Source organism: Triticum urartu, chromosome 2A (genome assembly GCF_056163025.1).
Source record: "Triticum urartu cultivar PI428250 chromosome 2A, HENAU_Tu73, whole genome shotgun sequence".
NCBI lineage: Eukaryota > Viridiplantae > Streptophyta > Magnoliopsida > Poales > Poaceae > Triticum > Triticum urartu.
Genome location: NC_141874.1, coordinates 132,183,077 through 132,188,817, shown reverse-complemented (window position 1 = coordinate 132,188,817; position 5,741 = coordinate 132,183,077).

The following is a 5,741-nucleotide window of genomic DNA, read 5'->3' as shown; positions in this document are numbered from 1 at the left end:
TGGGAGGTCGGGGGCCGAGCGATGCGCGTTTCTCTCGTACACGTACACGCATGTGTGTGAGGCGTTGGCTCTGACTGAACCCGAGCGAGGCGTTGGGCTCTAACTGAACCCGAGCGATTGCACTGCAGGCTACGCATTACTGAACCTGAGCGATCGATCGATGGCTGTTAAGTGAACCCGATCAAGCGATTCCTTCGCTACTGCTGCTAACTGAAGCCGATCGATGTTGCCTCTGGGATGAACAGTGAGCGTTGCAGGGGGGGGGGGTTGAACAGGACCCCATGGTGTGGAGGGCTAGATGAATAGTAGACAGTGGAGGGGTGGTTGAACAGTAGCCGGTGGAGTAGCGCGCGGTGGAGGCTGGATGAACAAGAGCCCGTGGAGGCTGGAGGAGGTCGACGGTAGCCCATGGAGGCTAGAGGAGGTCGACGGTGGAGATGAATAGTATCCCATGGAGTCCCGTTTTGCGGTACGCCACACCCCTCCCAATGAACAGGACCCCCGTTTCAACCGTAGGAGGTCTGTTTCGTCCGTTTTGCGGTACGCCACACTCCTCCCGATCAACAGGACCCCCGTTTCGACCGTAGGAGGTCCGTTTCGTTCGTTTTGCGGTACACCACACCCCTCCCATCAACAGGACCCCCTTTTCGATCGTAGGAGGTCCGTTTCCTCCATTTTGCGGTATGCTAGACCCCTCCCGATCAACAGGACCCCGTTCCGAACGTAGGAGGTCCGCTCCTCCGTTGTGCGGTACGCCAGGACTCGTTTCCATCGCCTGTTCCGTTCATGACCATGCATTCTGTTCCGACCCAGCCGGTTGGCTCCCACGCGTTCCGTTGCCTCCCGATGAACACGACGCATTCCGTTGCCTCCCCATGAACACGACGCATTCCGTTGCCTCCCCATGAACACGACGACGATGCTATTTCTCTGTTCTGACCCAGCTATGTACACGAGCCCTGGCCGTACGTATGCGCGAGTAGGCGTTCGAGACCCCGCCCGTATGTACACATACGTGGCCTTATTTTCTTTCTTGCACCCTGGCCGATGTACGTACGTGTACATGCTACGTGCGCACCTCTACTACGACAAGTACGTGCCTCTACTACGACACGTGTGCGCCTCTACATCCACCAGTATATATGTATGTACACGTTCGCGACCAGAATGACAACGCTACGTACGCTTCGACCAGGTGGGTCCCGACTGTCAGGCACTTCCTTGCGTGCGAAGATGTAGCTGTTGGGTCCCAGCAGTCAGGGGGCGAATCGTTTTTTTACCCGGACGCACTTCCTTGCGTGCGAAGATGTAGCTGGTGGGTCCCAGCAGTCAGGGGCAAACATTTTTTTCATGGAATCCGGTGGCCCGTCCGGTGGGTCCCCGCTGTCAGGTGGATTAATAATTATTTTGCACATAATAAGGAGGCACTTCCTTGCTGCGGCCGTGGACCCAGCTGTCAGCCTCTCCACGTACAGTCCACGTCCGATGGAAGTCGTTCCTTGACCATGTTGACCACACCGCACCGAGAGCACCATGGCGGTGGACGACGGCGAGGCCTAGGAAGGGGACGACACGGAGCCGGGGAAGACGCGAGAGTGGATGCCCACACGTAGAGGAGTACGAGGGTTCACTGGTTCGCTGCGGTGTGAGGCTGCCGTCGCCGCATAATAACAGGGGGTGTCGATCGTTGACCATGTTGACCAGGCCGCGCCGAGAGCACCAGGGCGGTGGACGACGGTGCGGCCTAGGAAGGGAACGACATGGAGGCAGGGAAGACTCGGCAGTTGTTTCCCACGCGGAGGGGAGTACGACTGTACGAGGGTTTACCGGTTCGTCTGCCGTCACCAGAGAATAACAGAAGTTGTGGGTGAGTAGAGGGATGGCTAGGCCAGTTATGGGAGTACGGTGGGGCGGTTCGGCCTGCGCGGTAGCACAGCCGGCCGCGGGGAGGAGGGAGCAGGAAGTCCCACCGACGCTTGTTTGAGCGGCTGGAGCAGGAAGAGCAGAGATTGAAGAAGCACGACGGCCGTTCGATGGACATCCAACAGTCACTGCTTGTGCGTCAACCTTTTTTTAGGAAAGCCTCAAATCTGTGGAAAACAGCATACATCCCATCTACCATTATTTCTAATAATTTACAACCCATTTTCTAATTCTTAAGGTTTTTTTGGAGCCCATATTCTTTTTGTTAGCATTACAACCCATATTGTGGCCACGGTTAAAAAATTATATGAAATTTTGCATATTTCGGTGCAGTCCGAACTGTTTTTAATCCCGAAATTTCGACTCACATTCAAACTGATTTTAAAAATAAATGTATATCAATATAAAATCCAAAAAATTCTCCACACATAAAAATTAATGTAATTTAAAATCTCAAAATGAAAAAAAGATATTTGAAACTAATTGCCGGTTTGATGTGTTTTAAAAATGTACAGCCCATTTCTCATTACTGATGGGCCATTTTCTCGGCCAGCCAAATGAAAGCTCTCCTCGTCTTGAAAGATTTGCAGCCCAACATGCCTGACAAAGCGACTTACTTGGCAAATCACAAAAAAACTGGGCTGTGGTTGTGGACCCAGCTGTCAGCCTCTCCACGTATAGTACTCTTTCGACGGGAGTCGTTCCTTGACCATGTTAACCATGCCACGCGGAGAGCACCACGGCGGTGGACGACGGTGAGGCCTAGGAAGGGGACGACGCAGAGCCGGGGAAGACGCGGTAGTGGAAGCCCGCGCGGAGAGGAGTACGAGGGTTCATTGGTTTGGCTGCGGTGTGAGGCTGCCGTCGCCGCAGGGCCTGGCCAGCGTGGGAATAGTAGGGGGCGGTGAGGCCTCCATGCCAGCACAGCAGGCCACGGGAGGCAGGAGCATGCGGCACGACCGGCGCTGCTTTGGGCGGCTGGAGCAAGAAGACCAAAGGTTGAAGAAGCACTACCGCCGTTGGATGGACATCGTACGATCACTGGAGCTAGAATCGTTTATATTGACTAAGTTGACAAAGCCATTCGTCCCCGTCAACTTAGTAGGCCCACAAGTCAGCCTCCCACCAAGGTGGGTCCCAGCTAGCCGGGGGAGTATTCATTTTTTGTGCGTAATAAGGAGGCACTTCCGGTGGGTCCGAGCTGACAACAGGGGGAACATTTTTTTGCGAAATACGATGGCCCATCAGGTGGGTCCCAGCAGTCAGGGGGCAAACTTTTTTTCGCAAAATACGGTGGCTCGTCCAGTGGGTCCCTGCTGTCAGTTGGAGGAATCATTATTTTCCACGTAATACGGAGGCACTTACTTGCTACGGCCGTGGACCCAGCTGAGACTCTCCACGTATAGTATACTTCCGATGGAAGTCATTCCTTGACCACGTTGACCTCGCCGCATTCCGTTGCATGCATGCGTCCATGGGCGTGGTGCGTCCCCCACTGTCAGCCTCTCACGTACAGTCATCTTCCGATGACTCTCGGTTGTTGACCACATTGACCACACCATGCCGAGCGCACCCAGACGGGAACAACCCGGAGATGGGGAAGACGGGGCAGTGGAGTCGCAGATGGAGAGGAGTGGGAAACTTCACTGGTTCGGGTGCGCGGCAGCACAACCGCGGTGCCGCCCACGGGAGACAGGAGCAAGAACAGAGGTTGAAGAAGGAGCACGGCTGTTGGATTAACATCCAACGGTCCAGCTGCTAGAATCATTTGTTGATTAAGTTGACAAAGCTGTGCGTACACGTCCGCTTAGTAGGCCCACAAGTCAGTCACCAAATCTGACGGGTCCCAGCTGTCAACGGGATGAATAATTTTTTTCGCAAAACAAGGAGGCACTTCCTTCCGTGCGAAGATACAGCCGGTGGGTCCCAGCTGTCAGGTGGAGGAAACATTTTTTTCAGCTTAATAAGGAGGAACTTTCCTTGCGTGCGACCATGGACCTCGTGGGTCCCAGCCGTGAGGCTCTCCACATACAGTCCTCTTCCGATGACTCTCATTTGTTGACCATGCCGCACCAAACGCAGCGAGGCGGTGGACGACGGCGAGGCCCCGGACGGGAACGACTCGGAGATGGGAAAACGCGGCAGTAGAGTCGCAGATTGAGAGGAGGAGAAGGGTTATAACTGGTTCTGTTGCGGCGTGGGGCTATAGTCTATGGAGAATAACAGGAGGTGTCGAGGGGTGGAGGGATAGCCTGGCCGGCGGTGGGGTAGCGCTTCACAGCGATGCGTGCTAAGCAGAGCCGCTAGCCGCCGGAGGCCGGACCAGGCGGTCCCGGCGATGCTGGAGGAAGAAGACGAGAGATTGAAGGTGCATGCCGGCCGTTGGATATAAATCCAATGGCTCTGTATGACACAATCATTTGTTGACCAAGCTGACAACGCCCTGCGTAGGCTTCGACCTATTGGCCCACATGTCAGCGTGCAAAAATGTGGCATATATTTAACCCATGTTTTCTAGAATGTACAGTCCATTTGCTGAGCTGGGTGAACAAATAATTTCGCATCAATCAGGTCCATTTATATTTTCTAAGAAATCCCAGCCCATTTGCACTTCCTTGAAATGCACGTATTAGGTGGGCTTGTTATATTTATAATGTTATGTTAGAAGGAGCAATCAATATCAAAGAATAAACCAGAGAGGCACATTTTTTATATATACTAGCAAAAAGGCCCGTGCGTTGCAACGGGAAAAAAAGACCTAGCACCATAAGTAAGCATATCTCGAGGCCCCTTAGCAGACTTGCACGTACTAAATATGCAATACTCAACAGGGGGCTAATGCCCACAATTCCTACAAACACTGACAGTATGTATCATGTCCTACAACTCTTGAATCACCAAGGTCCTTAGGCTAGGACAAAAGTATATAGCAACATGAAAATTAAAACGAAATCAACATGCTAAAGCATAGGTCCTCCTGCAGAATGGAAATGTAAATCTGGAAAAAGAAGATATTATACTGAAAGATGAGCAACATCAGATCAATTGTCTAAATTGTGATCAAACACTATAGAGATATATGATATGACAACAACACTGAGAATGTGATTGTTGTGAAAGTTCAACGTGATTGTGCAGTACCTACTGAAGAACACCTTTGTGACATGGAAGTAACTACCATATATATGTGGCCATCCTTTTTCTATGTGAGCAAATCCAAATCAACCAAAGATATCTGAAACCACTCAGTATCTCGGTAGGCATATTTGTCATCGACATATTTATCATATCTTGATGCTTCACTCTTGATTCTCTTGAATCCATCAGAATGTTCTTCTTGGCGCGGACTTTCTCCTTCATCTACTAAAAACCTGATGTCACCAAAAAGACGAATTAGCTTGTACACAAAACATTACATCACTGACAAATTTCTAAGATCAATATATACTCCTCATTGTGAAGAGTTAGAGCATATCCAAACTGAGAACAGTTAGAATATATCTAGCTAATCCTAACTGAGAAGAATTAGAACATATCCAAACTTCCTAGCGAGACGCATGTATTTCTAGGAAGCTTAGGCAGGGTTACAATTATGCATGGTATGCCTTAGGAAAATCAAATAAAACAACAGTAAGGGAGATAGCTACCTCACCCTTTGCTTCAAGGTTGCATAGTGTTGATGCCTGGGAGGAACATGCTGCCCAGAAACAAAAGTTTTGTTTTCGTAGAAAAAAACTTGTTTGTAGGCATGACTCAAAGTACTACCTCGGGTGCGGTATGGGCTGTCCTCATCCTGGTTTGCCAACGTGCTCAGCTTT